The sequence below is a fragment of the Eubalaena glacialis genome, chromosome 9, assembly GCF_028564815.1.
Source record: "Eubalaena glacialis isolate mEubGla1 chromosome 9, mEubGla1.1.hap2.+ XY, whole genome shotgun sequence".
In the NCBI taxonomy this organism is placed as follows: Eukaryota; Metazoa; Chordata; class Mammalia; order Artiodactyla; family Balaenidae; genus Eubalaena; species Eubalaena glacialis.
This window is the reverse complement of record NC_083724.1, coordinates 37278546-37294543: the sequence shown is the minus strand read 5'-3', so window position 1 is coordinate 37294543 and position 15998 is coordinate 37278546. Positions and strand designations below refer to the sequence as shown.

The 15998-nt window shown below is 37.5% G+C and overlaps 1 protein-coding gene across 9 annotated transcripts in view; it reads right to left on the bottom strand.

The window, feature by feature from the left end:
• The window catches only part of RNF38 (ring finger protein 38), a 129523-nt gene that overhangs the window by 41376 nt on the left and 72149 nt on the right, over window positions 1-15998 (bottom strand). For 2 of the 9 annotated variants that reach the window (XM_061200240.1, XM_061200242.1), the window contains one exon: window positions 9611-9658. The exons of 5 other annotated variants lie outside the window; for them this stretch is intronic. The gene's annotated coding sequence lies outside the window, so the exon portion shown is untranslated. Of the gene's footprint in view, window positions 1-9508; window positions 9659-15998 lie in introns of all 9 variants that reach the window. 2 more of the 9 variants (XM_061200237.1, XM_061200238.1) reach the window with 1 other exon arrangement.

The window sequence follows — 15998 nt, the reverse complement described above, 5'->3', positions numbered from 1 at the left end:
ACTGCCCGAATGGAGAAGAATGCTACAGATACACAAAATAACTAAGTATTGAAAAAACACTTAGGCTATCAACCTTTACATATTTTCAGTGATGTTCAAGTTGTGGGTTAGCATATTCTTATTTTACAACAAATGCATTACTTTTAAGAGTAGAGATAAGGAAAGATGACTGAGAAAGTTTCCCATCCCTTCTCTTTGTGTTGTGAAAGGTTCTCAGTGTGTAAGAGGAGACAAAGACTAGGAAGTGAAGGGAAATATGTGGAAGTGAGCTCTTCATTAGTATTATGGTAATAAGCCTTACTTTTTCACTCAAAGTAACAGGATACCACAACTGATATTTAGGGACATGGAATTACTAAAAAGTTATTTTACTATATGCAATATGGTTTCATCATATTCCTTATCAATTTTAATACTCTAAGGAACTGCATAAAAAAATCCTCAGTTTCCAGAAAAAGAAAGGGGGAGCAACCTACAAAGAAAAAGAATTAGATTAGCATTAGACTTCCCACAGAAAACGAAAGATGCTAAAGTGCTCTGGGGGAAAATAATGTTGAATCTAGAGTTTTATATTCCAATCAAACTATTAGCCTAGTATAAGGGAAAAAACAAAGACCTTGCCAGATGTATTAAGATTCAAAGTTGCTTCTCACATATCCATTCAGAAAATTTTACTTGATTGATTTTTACGTATGCGTGCATGCTCTCTCCTTCACCTGGGGACATATATATAAATACAGGATCCAAGAAACAGAAGTAACCCAGAAGTGCAATGAAAAGAAATCCCAGGGTGATGGCAGTACAGCAGGTCTGAAAAAAAATCATTACAAATTAGAACGAATCAGAGGACTCTGAGAAAAATACCATACACAATGTGGATTCAAAAACAGTATGATTGAGAACTTACAAGTTCTTAATAAAACTTAAGCCCACAGCTCTCTTATCATAAGAAATATAAAAAGGCAATCAGGGACTTCCCTGCTGGTCCAGTGGTAAAGAATCTGCCTTCCAATGCAGGGGACGCGGGTTCAATCCCTGGTCGGGCAACTAAGCCTGCACACCTCAACGAGAGAGCCCGCGTGCCGCAAACTACAGAGTGCACGCGCTCTGGAGCCCGCGCGCCACAACTAGAGAGAGAAAACCCGCACACCACAACTAGAGAAAAGCCCGCGTGCCCCAATGAAGAGCCCACACGCTGCAACGAAGATCCCGCATGCCTCGATGAAGACCCCATGTGCCGCAACAAAGACCCAATGCAGCCAAAAAAATAAAGAAAATAAATATTAAAAAAAAAAAAAAGGCAATCAGAGAGCGGAGGACAAAGGCGAAAACAAATCCATATCATTTTGTCACCTAAAGCATCCTCTGAGTAGGATAGGTAGTCAAAACATTACAACTCCTCCTCCATGGGCCAAACATGCTACTTGGTTCTGCAAAGACTATACAAGTATTCCTAATACTATGAAGAATGTTTACTGGTTTTCAATTATTATAATCAACATAGGACAAGGCATGAAAGATCACTGTTGTAATTACAGAACAGAAATAAGTATTGTAAACTTTGATATAAAGTAACTACAACGACTTCTGTGACAAAATCATGGACTAAAAGTGAAAATCCTAACGTAAACATCTAGAAATAATGGCTTAAATACAAAAAACAAAAAAAATTTTTTTAAAGGTATTGCTGGATTCAGAGAAAAAGAAATTTCCAAGGACCAGAAACAAAGAGGAAAACTGAAAACCAGGTTTGTTTTTTGATATTCGCAGGAGGGACAGAAGATAAGGTCTTATCACTGACACCCCTGCATAAGGCCAAAATTTCCAAAGTACTATGCTTTCAATAAAAGGGAAGACTAGAAGTCAGCCATTGGCACAGAGTGTCTACTCTGTATGTACTGAGAACTGGAGGAGGGATCACATCCCTGAGAACTCAAACCACAGGTTAGCTCCTCACACCAAGGCTGGGGTTCAAATTTTTCACTACCCATGTTGTCTGTGAACCTCTAAACTTAGAAATTAATATAAAAACTGATTTAGAATTATGCTACCACAACGACTCTTGACAGAAGTAAATGCAAAGCAGAATCTGGAGGGATACTCCCATTACCCAGGACAGTGGTTCTCAAACTTTTGCATGCATCAGAAACACCAGATTGTTGGGTCCACTCCCCAGTCTCTGATTCAGACAGTTTGGATTGGGACCCAAGAATTTTGCATTTCTAACATGATCCCATATGATGCTTGGTATTGCTCGTCTGGGACTACACTCTGAGAACCACTGAACTAAGAGATAAGGGACTCTCTTAAGAAAAGTCCCTAAGGATAAACTCACCATTACAGAAAAATTTACGTTTTGAAATCTCAGGGGGGAGCAGTTCCCTCCTGTCCCTGCTGACTCTGTGCCAGTAGGCTGACTTTAGAAAGTACTAGATGTTGACAACTTAAACCTGTAAGATGTTGAGTGAAGTCAGGTACTAGTACTGTCTCTACTGGTACAGAATACTGTAGAGATACTACAGCACAGAATACAGATGCAGATTCAGGGATCAAGGGAGGAAGGAAGGAAGGACAGAAGAAAATCAGCTAGCTAGCTTTTATACTCAGTATTCAGCATCTGATAAAATGAGTACAGGGTTACACCTCTGTAACACCAAATCTTTATAACCAAAACATCATTATTAGAAGTGAAAACAACCCATAAGAAAGTATTCCACAGTTTCGAAAAAAGCAAATCAGAAATGATTAAATGCTAAATACCAGGGGAGAAAAAAAAATACAAACACACGTGCATATGTATAAACACACACACATAAAATATAAATAATATTTATATATATGTCAATCAGGAAGTCTTGAAGATAATGCAAACTTTCCCCAAAGTAGAAACAGGTTCCAAGTTCTAGATTAAAAATGGTGATTGAAAAGTACCTCTGATTTCAGCAAACACTAGCGAGCCCCAAGGACTTCTCAAAGGAGCAAGGGGGCAACTAGAGTCGGGGAGGTAAAATCTCCAATAACCTGGTCTGCTCTCCCCTCATTATTCAGGACTACTATTCATCTCAGATTTACAAATAAATAAGCATAGCATGATTTATGAGTTCCCAATCCTCTTTTAAACTTCCAGACTCTATTTGCCTTATTCTATCTGGCAAAAGATTAAGTTTCTCATTCCACAACCATTAAATTTAAATGGCCCGCGAGAGAAAACACTTACTGAATTCCATTCGTTTAAAATAAGAGACACGAAAGCACTTAGAAAACTGAAACACTCTACATAAAGCAACTTGCTAATAAAGAACCACCACCAAGACAGATCCCTTTTTGTAAATAATAAGCAAGTAATTAATAACTTTACATTTGAATCACACAATTTACAAAATGATCTCTACACATTCTTTCATTTAATTTTCCACAAATGAAAGTCTCTGTTTAAACTATATTCAAATTTATGTAAAATGTTTCTATTACTGAAGATGTACAAAAGACAATTCAGTGAATATACTGCCTTTGAACTACACAACATATATATAGTCCTGTTTCATATACTTCACAAAGGACTTTAATTTTCCAATGCACAGCTTTGATTCCTCAGCTCAAAAGATTTCAGAACAAAATCCAACCTCATAACCACTCAAACAGTACATCCTCCTGGAATGTTATTTTACTTGTAGGTACGGGAGGGAAAAGAGACTTCAAATATTGTTTTCAAAAGTTACCATAGCATGCATTAAAAAAAAAAAAAATCAGACCTTTGCTTTTTGACATGGTTCAAGTTTGTGTTTTTTCATAAAAGGCCAAAGAACAGGACAACTTTATGTGCAGTGAGTGCCTGCAAAGGGAATGTACTGGTATAACATATTGCAATTCCATCATAATGAAGAGGATAAAACACCGTGTGAAAATATTATGTTTCTATATTCATTGGCCATAACTGCTAACCCAGCAGTGGCTTCCTGAGTTTAGGGAGGCCTGTTTGGCTAATTTCTGAATAATGTATTAACAACCTTAAGTCCCAGATTTTTCTTAGAACATCACTGGTTCACAAAAACTGATTTACATTGATGCGGTAATTGTACTGTTTTCAAATGCTATATTTAGTTCCACAGAAGCTATAAACAAGGATCAATGAAATAATCTGAAGCATAAACATGAAACCAACAAAAACAGAAAAGCTGTTAAGAACAACCTGAAATCAAGGGATCCCTGTGAATCAAGGGATCCCTCCACATGGAGTCGTTCTGCAGACAACTGAAGCTCAGACTAGATATGTCAATCAGGACTTTTTGGTATACTACAGATAGATGGTACGTCGACGAAGTTACAGGCATTGACAAAAATTGCTCAAAATAGTTTATACAATGAAAAGGAGGCCCAATACTGAACCCTGAGAAGCTCCAATATTTTACGTTGACTACCTGATGAGAGGAGAGTGGAGTGTGATGGTGAAAGCCAGTGTAATGGAGTTTCAAGGGTTCAACTAGGAGGTCATGTAGAATGAGGGCTGCAAAACATTCACTGTATTTTAACAACATGGAACTCACTGACTTGAAACTATTTCTTTACAATATGATTTAGTATCATTATGGTGTATTTCCCTTTATGACAATTTTTGGAAAAGTTTTTGTTCCTGTCTTTCCTTTGATGATCTTATGAATTTAAGGATAACTCTAGGACTTTCCTGGTGGCGCAGTGGTTAAGAATCCGCCTGCCAATGCAGGGGACATGGGTTTGAGCCCTGGTCCAGGAAGATCCTACTTGCCATGGAGCAACTAAGCCCGTGTGCCACAACTAGTGAGCCTGCGCTCTAGAGCCTGTGAGCCACAACTACTGAGCCCGTGCTCCACAACAAGAGAAGCCACCACAGTGAGAAGCCCGCACACTGGAACGAAGAGTAGCCCCCGCTCACCACAACTAGAGAAAGCCTGCGCACAGCAATGAAGACCCAACGCAGCCAAAAGTAGATAAATAAATTAATTAATGGGGGGGAAAAGGATAACTCCGTAAAGCTCTAAAATAAAAAATTTCTTATATTTTTGGCTAAAATTTTTATTAAGTCTATAAATTTGCTGGAGAAGAGACATTTTTACAGTAGTCTTTCAGAAATCTAATATATTTCTTTATATGTATAAATCAACAAATTTCAATCACCTAACTTTAGTAAATTTACAAAATAAAGTTATCAAATAGCTGTATTAAGACACGTGCGTGCATGCACACACACATACACACACAGCCCTGAAGAGAAAAGGGAACCCTCCTACACTGTTGGTGGGAATGTAAGTTGGTACAGCCACTATGGAAAACAGTATGGAGGTTCCTCAGAAAACTAAAAACAGAATTACCATACAATCCAGCAATCCCACTCCCGAGCATATATCCAGACAAAACTCTAATTCAAGAAGATACATGCACCCTTACATTCATAGCAGCATTGTACACAATAGCCAAGACCTGGAAACAACCTAAATGTCCATCAATAGAAGAACGGATAACGAATATGTGAGGGGTGTGTGTGTGTGTGTATACACACACACAAATGGAATACTACCCAGTCATAAAAAAGAACGAAATAATGCCATTTGCAGCAACATGGGTGCAACTAGAGATTATCATGCTAAGTGAAGTCAGAAAGAGAAAGACAAATACCATATGATATCACTAAAGTATGGTACCAATGAACCTATCTACAAAACAGAAACAGACTCACAGACATAGAGAACAGACCTGTGGTTGCCAAGGGGGAGAGGACTGGGGGAGGGGTGGAGTGGGAGGTTGGGGTCAGCAGATGTAAGCTTTTCTATATAGAATGGATAAACAACAAGGTCCTACTGTATAGCACAGAAAACTATATTCAATATCCTATGATAAACCGTAATGGAAAAGAATATTAAAAAAAAAGAATGTATATATATGTTAAACACACACACACCTGAAATCAAGGGTTGTGCCACACATGAAATTCAAGTTCCCCACAATGTACATGACTTTTTAATGAAAGCATACAATCTTCAATCACAATCACTGAATTGGTTGGTAGCACGAAACTGCTAATTTTAAAATTATAGGGGGCTGATAGCAAACAGACATGAGGGAATTTTGGGGGGTGCTGAAACTATCCTATATCTTGATTGTAATGGTCCCACGTCTGTATGCGTTTGTCAAAACTCACAGACCTGTACACGGAAAAAGTTGAATTTTACTGTATGTTAATTATACCTTAATTTTAATTTTAAAAAGTTACAGGAGGCACTTTGATTCTAATGTGCATCTACTTAAACCTCTTTTGTAGGGAAAAAGAAAAAACAGAGCAAGAAATACACAAAGCCACCATTTTAAAAGGAACATTAAAATACCAACTAAATGTACACCAGGAAACATACAAGAATATTCATGGCAGCACTGTTTGTAATAATAATAATAGAAAACTGGAGACTACCCAAATGTCCATCAAAAAGAGAAGGGATAAACTACAGTACAGTACATTCATATAAATGCAACGCTAAAAGCTGGAAAATGAATCTACAGGACACAGCCACATGCATCAATATGGATGAATCTAAAAATGACAAAAATACACAAAGTATGATACCATTTACATTAAGTTCAGAAACTAAATAGTATAGTATTGAGGTATACTATATGTGGTAAAAACCACACAGAAAAGCAAAGAGATACTAAACACAAAATTCAACAGAGGTTTACCCAAGGCACAGGTTTGGGACAGCACTTGAATATACTATGGAAGCTTCTAAAACATTGGCAATAGCTGATTTCTTAAGCTAGATGTGGGTTTTTAAAACTTATACATATTGTCTTCTTTATATTCTATAACTTGCATATATGAAATATTTCATAATTTTTAAAATTAAAAAACATGCAAAATTTGAAAGATTTTGACTAGAAAAACAAGTAAAAAGGAGCAAAGTGCAAAAGTCTTTAATAAACAAGGACAGTGACACAAACTTGGTAAGTAGTGGAGATGAATGACAAAAAGAGATCAAAAACAGGATGAGCTTTTTGTTCAAAGAAGACTGGTGATTAAAAACAAGGATCCAGGAGAGTATCAACACTTTCCTTCACCTCTATGACCATCTTACCTACTTGCCACATACCCAATCCCATGCTTGGAGCAGGAAAAAGCAGTAATTTCTTTACCCTTAGAGAAGGCTACAGGGAAAATGATGTCCTCATAAAAGAGACTAGTTTCAGCTACAATATGGAAGTGGAGAGGGTGCTTTAAGAAAAAAATGGAAGAGGTAGGTGAGTCTGTTTAGAATGGATGGAGTCAAGGGGGAAGGAAAAACAGAAAGAGTTGGGAGGAAAGGAACTTGGAGGAAAGCCGAGAGAAAACAATGCATTAAGGGAATAACTTTCTGAGGATACGACGTGGCTGCATAGGTTCTCGTTTTTACATGGCAACTAAGTTTTATAAGGATGAGAACCATAACTGGAACTAAGAAATCACACCCAATTATGGTATCAGAATTGGTTGAAGGTATCTGACAATATCTCGAAGGGGATGTGAGAAGGATTTACTTTGCTTCATGTGGAACAGTGGTAGGGTAATAAGTGGGCAAAGAAAATCTCCAGTCCCTCTTGGGAGCAAAGTACATTGAGGGCCTTATTCTAAAGTTAGAGAAAAGTAAGATTTAAGTTAAATTAGGACTATAAATAAAAACTTACCAGTAACACCTTTCACCTTTCTGCAACATCCAAATGGAATTGGGTCTAACTTTTTGGTTTTATTTTCAAAACATGGGTTTAATTCTTTTTTAAAGAAACTAATTAATTTATATATTTATGGTTGCTTGGGTCTTCGTTGCTGCACGCAGGCTTTCTCTAGTTGCGGCGAGCGGGGGCTACTCTTTGTTGCGGTGCACGGGCTTCTCATTGCGGTGGCTTCTCTTGTTGCGGAGCTCTAGGCGCGCGGGCTTCAGTAGTTGTGGCGCACGGGCTTAGTTGCTCTGTGGCATGTGGGCATGGATCAGGGCTTGAACCCGTGTCCTCTGCATTGGCAGGCAGATTCTTAACCGCTGTGCCACCAGGGAAGTCCCAAAACATGGGTTTAATCTATTGCATTTGGCAGCTACTCTTTGCGTTTAAAGTTAATATTGAGTTAATATTAGCTTAAAGACTCAAAGGAGGTATGGAGAACACAGAAAGTGTCAAATAACTTTATTAGTGGCAGTAGCGACGGTACAAAGTCAATTTCTTCCTTAGCTATATTGGTCTACTGCTAAAGATCAAGCTCTTGCAAGCTAATGATGTATCCAAAATGGCAATCAATATGCCATTCAATTCAATACAGATGATGTCTCTTAACATACACTGAACTGTGTTTACAGAATTATCTGTTAATATCCAAAGCTGGTATGATATAGTAGACAAGAAATAGCAAAAGTTGGATTTGAGTTTCTGTTCTGCCAATAACTAGATATGTAATTGGGCATCTCAGCGAGATTCTCTGAGCCTATTTCTTCATCTAGAAAACCATCCAGGACTAGTTTATTATGACGGTTAAAAACAAAAGGAGACAATACACACAAAGCAGAGAACCTGGCACAAATATTAACAAGGAAAGCAGATTAAAGAGCCCTAGATCACCTACACACCTACCCTCAGAAATCCTACACCTCCAATTTAATGTGTCACAAGCATTTCTCTTTCAGAACTAGTCCCAAGTCCCAACCTGTCACTCCCACACAAACAGAAAATGAGCTAGCTCTATCCAGAAGTCCTAGCTTTGATTAGCAACTCTCACTACCTCAGGTTTATATACACATGTACAATTACATGACTTGGCCCACAACCCTAGTATACAAAAGCAATTCTGTAACTTAGTTTCCTTTGTGGTAGTAACGACTTCCATTACTAAAACTTACTTCTCTAGGAATAATGGATTGTAAATGTAGTAGCCAATGATTTATGTGAGCACATCCTAGTATTCTTGTTAATAACCTAATGACAGTTTAAATCCATTCATACCTTAATTTGTTTTCATTTTGTATGTAACCAAATTTTTAAACACATTTTACCCACAGGTATAAAAAGTCACAGAAGGCAAGTAACCATGTTTTCTCTATGAAATATGCATTACTATCAAACTCTGGATCCTAAGCAAATAAGTAGTGATGGCTTTAAAAAATACCTTACATGCTTCCATTTTTCCTTCCCTATACAATTTCACATATTCTGTAATATCTTCTACCTTCTTACAGAACTTGACCTATTAGGACAAGTGATTAAGACCAAAAGATCAAAAAACAAGAATATTAAGTGGTCAAATAGTAACAGCAGCTCAAGACAAGACAAACATTCTTCAGAAAAGCTGGCTGAAAAAGTTATGTTAAAGACGCCCTCTAAGAAGAATACTTACTCCCACATACAATAGAAAATAAGAAGTAAGAAGATTCTGAGAATTTTGTTTCAAGCCTTCCTAGAAACAACCTAGAATGTATCTTGTGGCTTTCAGCCCTATGAAGGGAAAGGGTAAATATATAAGAACCTGGAAGAAAGCTTTGAAGTGAGCATCCTCTTGAACGGTAGTGTTCTGATCACTTGGGAGGAGAGGGAACAGGCTCTGAAGTCTCACCCTTTCACAAATCACCTTGTTAGGATGGCCAGGTAGAGGTGCTGAATTGGCCCCGGGAGATATCTGGGAAAAAGAGGGAGAAGAAAAGGATAGTTCATGGCTAGCTGCACCAATGTGGAGAATCATGCCTACGAAGGACAGTCTGGATTTTCTAGGTATTTGATGATTTTGTTAGCAGAGACTGAAAAGAAATAAAAAATTAATCTTAAACATCAAAACAAATATAAGGATGACAAAGGTTGCCTCTGGCAATGGATCTCTCTTATAAAAACTTTCTTTAAAGGCAAAATAGCACTGCTCAAGAACGCAAAGTCCTTCCTATGTTTCCCATATAATATCTATTGATATCTTTTCTGTTGGCATTAATTCTGAAACCCTAAATGATAGATAAGACTTCATGTCAAGAAAACCTGAAGTAAAAATCACTTAAGTACAGAAAGATTAGTGTCTTCCTGGCGATGATTAATTTTTCATTCTCTTTTTAAGCTAACCTTCCAAATGATCATGCAAGGAAAGAGAGATTTCAGAACATCTATGGCAAAATTTCTATAGTGATCACAAGTATAGAAAACAAGATTTTCATTGTGGATATCTCAGCTCTATTCAACACAAACCTAGCAACCTTCCTAATGAATAAAGGACAAGATCATAAGCCTCAAAGTAAATGACTGCATGTTTTAAATGCTTGACTAGATTGTGAGTTATCCCCTTAAACTCATATGTAAGTATACTTAATCTGTAGCATTTTTGATCACAGACATCATGAGTATCACCTGTTCCACTGTGCTGTGGCATGAACTGCCTTTGGGGGTTAAGGTTTATGTACCCGCTTGTTCCTACACTAAAAACCATGTGCTTTAAGGCTGTCTTGTTTTTAGTTTCATTGCTGCACTCATTCCCTTACATGTTAAGTGTCTATTCTGTGAACAGGCACTAAAACAAAAGATAGTCATGATTTCCTACCTTCAAGAAGTATATGCTATAAAAGAGAAACAAAAGCAAATCACCGTATAAAAAAGTATCTTTCTGTGATAATGGTCCATACTGGTGCTTTGGAGAGGTACTGGTAACAGTGTAGTCAAGAAACTACAAAATGTTCAGTGTAACTGGTCAGTAAGGAAGTAGCCAGAGAGGAAGGCAGAGACAGATCATAAAGTGGCATGCTAATTACATGAATAATCCTGCTATAATAACCTTCTTTAGTCCCTTTATACATTTTTGTTTCTGGTTTGCTATGAGCCTGGTAAACAGATAAATGACCAGGCCTGTTGCTAACAGTAAAATTACTTCCAAAGACCTTCCTAGGATTGAAAGCAAAAAACTTGAGGGCAGTAACTTTAGAATTCATTAGTACTGCTCCACAAAATGTTGTGGACATGAACTAAAGCTTATCTCTGTACTATAAACATGAATGTGCCAATATCCTTTACCACTGTGATGAAGCATGAATGACTGAATCAAGGAATATTTACTCACTGCCTCTTATAAGCAAAGAGCTATGTGAGAAAAGAAAATAAAACATGGATCCCACCCTCAAGGAGCTTATTCTAGTTTTAAAAAAAAAGATGCAAGCAGCCAACTACAGAAAAATGTTTTAAATGCCATAATACAGGCAAAACTTAGAATAGAGGTAGGAGCCTTGGGTTTATCTGAGGGCAAGAGTAGAAAATATTTCAAAGGAAGAAGTATTTTTCACATTCCTGACTCATTCAATGTAAGGAGTGCTTTTACCACTTTAAAGCAATTCTCTCCTCTCTCAAAATAGTCTGTTCCTTGATGTAGGCTTCATGTTCTTTCTGCAATCTTAAGCTTACACTTTGCACAATAAGTACATTTGAAGAGTGTTTTAACAAGGCCATCTACCTTCAACTATCATACCTAAAGCAGTCTCACAAACTGCTAGTACAAGAGCTGGCTGGGAAAACAGATTTCAGTAATATGTAAGTAAAAAATTGGCAAACCCTGGTCCTTGCAGGGGGAAGCGGGGAGAGTAGGGGGAGAGAAGGGAAGAGAGAATTCTAAGATGGTCTCCAAGATTCCCACCTCTGGTGTATATCTCTTGTATAATCCATCCCTCCCTGGTGTGTGGGTAGGGCTGTAAATATGGTGAATTTCATTCCCATGATTAGGTTAAATTATATGACCTAAATTACACAAACCCTTTCACAGAGGTGAAGGGATTTTCAAATATAATTAAGATTCCAAGTCACTGAATTTTAAGTTAATCAAAGGGGAGATTACCTTGGGTAGGCCTGACTTAATCAGAGAAAGCTCTCAAAAGAGAAGTTGAGCCCTTCCTAAAGAGATTCTCCTGCCAACCCTATAGACTAAGCTGCTGTGTTTTGAGAAGTCATATGAAGGGGGCCATGTGGTAAGAGACCTGAGGGCACCTAGGAACTGAGAATGGTCACCAGTGGACAGCTAGCAAGAAAATGGGGGAACCTCAGCCCTATAATCACAAGAACCACATTACACCAACAACAGTGAGCTTGGAAGAGGCCATCAAGTCTCTAATAAAAATCACAGCTCCAGCCAAATAAGACCCTGAACAGAAGACTCTACAGCTAACCCATACCAGGACTTCGATCCATGGAAACTGTGAGATAATAGATTTGTGTTTTAAGCTACTAAATTTGTGGTTATTTGTTATACACAATAGAAAACTAACATAACATACATGTACATAATAGAATAAAAACTGTTGTGCCATACTCAAGGAGTTTCTTCTCCAAAATCTAGCTGTATTAGTTTAATTATGAAAGATGACTTTTTATCTAAGCAATACAGCAGTTTTTAAAACCTCAATCTGGTAATAGTAAACTTCATGCCAGGAACCAAACTGGGCTTTCTGATCTTTACATACTGCAAGTTAGGGTTAACCAACTTGCTTAAAGCGAAACATCTCATAAACACCAGAGCCATAATTTGAAGCCAAGTCTATCTGGCTCTAAGGTTCAGACTCAACCCACTAAACCACCTTCTAACTGCAGAATTTTAAAAGTAACATTCTTCTTTATAATCTATCTAGTTGGATTAGTAAGGAACAACTATTCCACAATGCCTATTTAAAGCTATTTTAAGCATTTAAAAATAAATGTTTCCTTGTAAGTTGTTTCTGACTTCCACTACTTCCCTAACTCTCCCTCAGTTAAGATTACTGAGGTTATACTATATCTGAAAATCAATACAGTTCTATTTTTCCCTAACCTACCAACTGCTGAGCATTACAAAGACATGGTAACTTCAGCCTTCTCTCAGGATGCACCTATATTTAAAAAGTCCTGCCATGAAAACATTTCTGAGATGGGACTGAATCTGCAACTCCCTACACTTCTCATTTCTAATGTTTATTTACATACAACTATATGACTAATTCACCCAGCATAACTTTTCTGTTTCACAAGACTAGAATTATAGAAAACAGTTTAACCTTTTAAGCAATAACACATTACTATTTTAAGGACATCTTCTGTTTAATGTGGCCTTTCCCTGTCTTGGTAACCATAATATAACCAACAATTTAACCTTTGTGTTAGAGTGTAGTATTATTGTTACTGTGGCAAATTGTTGTAGTTATTGTGTTAAAAATAACATTGGACTTGGGTCCACATATTGTCCCAGAACTTGCTTCCTCCAAAATCACTTCTGATGACAGCTTCCTTCATTTACATTTTTCTCATATAAGTGAAGTAGAAGATATACAGGTGTATGATCTCTAGGCCAATATTAAATAATGTACTTTCCACAAAATAAATTGCTCAAAAGGCCAAACGGCCTTCTCCAAAATGGCCACATTACTCTCCAGAAAAAAAATTGTTCACTGTTACAAAAGCTGCGTACCATCTGCTCAAAGGCACTCAAATCATAGGCTAACAGACAAAGGGAAAAAAACAAAACAAAAAATGACAAGGTAGGTGCTTGGTCAACGTTGACTCCAACAAGTGCCTTACTCCTCTAGGTCCAAGTCTGGGTACCTAAAAAATGAAGAGGTCGAATCCAAATTATCTAAAAATCCAAATATTCTCACTACTTCCATGATGGCAAATATTAATCTCCTGGAAAGTAATCAAGGAGATTTCATTAACAACTTAACAGTTCGAATCTGACAAATTCTGAGATTATATTCCAAAATATGAGAAAAGCCATAAGCACAAATGTGTTCATCACATTACAGCAACAATTTAAAAGGGAACTAGAAGTAACCTAAATGTTTAACAAGTAAGTATTTGTTAAGTGAGATTATGGTATGTGCGCTTGGCGGACTGACTATTATGCAGTCATTAAACCATTCAAGAACTGGTACTACTTACCGGGGAAGGATCATTACTGTCCAGCAATGGGACACTCTTTTTTTAAAATAAACTATTATTCCCATTCTTGAGTTAAGGCAAACGACAAAATGGGCCCATGTCTTTCTGGGAACAGAGCAGAACCAGGGCTGGTGAAAATAGCTGAAAGGCTCCACCCTCCTTTCTCACCCCACAGTCCAACAAATTAATGGGAAAGGGGGGAAGGGAGGCACGTGCAACTAAGGAAGTCTCTAACCATTACATGTACCGAGCAGGTGAACATAAAGGTTAGGAAAAGTTAAGATTTACACATTATTTTAATAAATTTTTCTTTCCCTCACTACCACAATCCAGATTTGCACACACAAGGATTATTTTCCCCTCAAGGAAGTATGTCTAAAATCATTTTACTTACGCTGGTAACCTCAAAGTAGGTTGCTCTAAACCATCTTTTCAAGATTTATCTCTTAAGAATTACATGGATTTGGAAAATATCTAGACCATGACCAGTCCCAATCAATAAAAAATTTATACATATATACACACACATACACACATTTGAAAAGATGAAGTGTGACCGAGTGCTTTATAAGTCTTACTGAATAAAAGTCACAATTAATTCAAATACTTACTGCATGTCTACCATGTGCTAGATGCTGTGAAAACAAAAAGAAATATTTCCTGCCCTCAAAGAGATTCAGTCTAGGGAGGGACAAATTCCACAGGAATAAATGAGGACAACAGGGACCCCTAACATAGAGGGGAGAAGGAAAAGTGTTCAGATCCTTTAAAAAGGAACATGAAATGACAGAAGAGCTAGGGGAAAAATAAGACTGTGTACATGGCTCCTCTTTGTCTACTTGCTCAAAACTCACTCGTTAATTCATTATAGAGTTCAAGCATTTGCTTGATCTACAGATAGACAATGTGATGTTAGGAATCTAACACTTGCTGAACAAATTAACTAGACTACAACTATAGAGTTCAAATATGTGTTTACAATCATACACTCCGTAGAGAAAAAACATAAAGCAAGCTATGATTTAACCAAAGATGAACCTACATGAAAACAGATACCTGATATATGTGGTTAGCAGGAAACAACCAGAAAACTAGTGACTAGACCCAGACACTACACAACAATCACAGGACTAATCAAAAACTACCTTACCGGGGCTTCCCTGGTGGCACAGTGGTTAAGAATCCGCCTGCCAATGCAGGGGGCACAGGTTCGAGCCCTGGTCCGGGAAGATCCCCCATGCCGCGGAGCAACTAAGCCCGTGCGCCACAACTACTGAGCCCGCATGCCAAAACTACTGAAGCCCGCGCACCTAGAGCCCGTGCTCTGCAACAAGAGAAGCCACGGTAAGAAGCCTGCGCACCGCAAAGAAGAGTAGCCCCTGCTCGCCACAACTAGAGAAAGCCCGCGCGCAATAACAATGACCCAACACAGCCAAAAATAACTAAAATAAAATAAACAGTCTAGCGATGTAACTAAAAGCCTCATCCAAAGCAATTGCAGAAACACAACAGGTCTACGCTCCACATTATGATGCTAACACATTCAATTATGTCTAACTGTGCCATCCTCTGTCCACCCTTGCTCAAAAATCAGGTTGCTCTAGTAAAGAAAATTCTCAATATTTACTCAGATTAATAACTTCCAACTTAAGTTTAGCTATAAAAATTGGATAGGTATATAAAACTCAACAAGTACAGAAACACACTACCTTCCAGAGTCACAGAAGATATCAGAAGTGGAGGGACCACAGAGAACATTTAAATCCAACTCTCACATTTTACAGATGAGGACTTGAGGAGCACGTGGCTAATTTGTGGCAAAATTTATTCAACTATAGCCTCTCAAGGCTACCAAGTCTTTTAGAAACAAGCCTTACAGAAAATTACAAATATCAACTTAAAATTGAACCCCTATAATGAAGAGATTTAAGGTTTAATAGGTTTTCAAAAGTGAAATATACTATGCCAATACATTTATGAGCCAGCAAGAGCTGGAGTACATTAAATGATACAATTCCTACTTAAAAATCTAGTTAGTAATTTTTATCTATTTACTGCAAGTATTGAATACATGCCAGCTGCAATGCAACTGA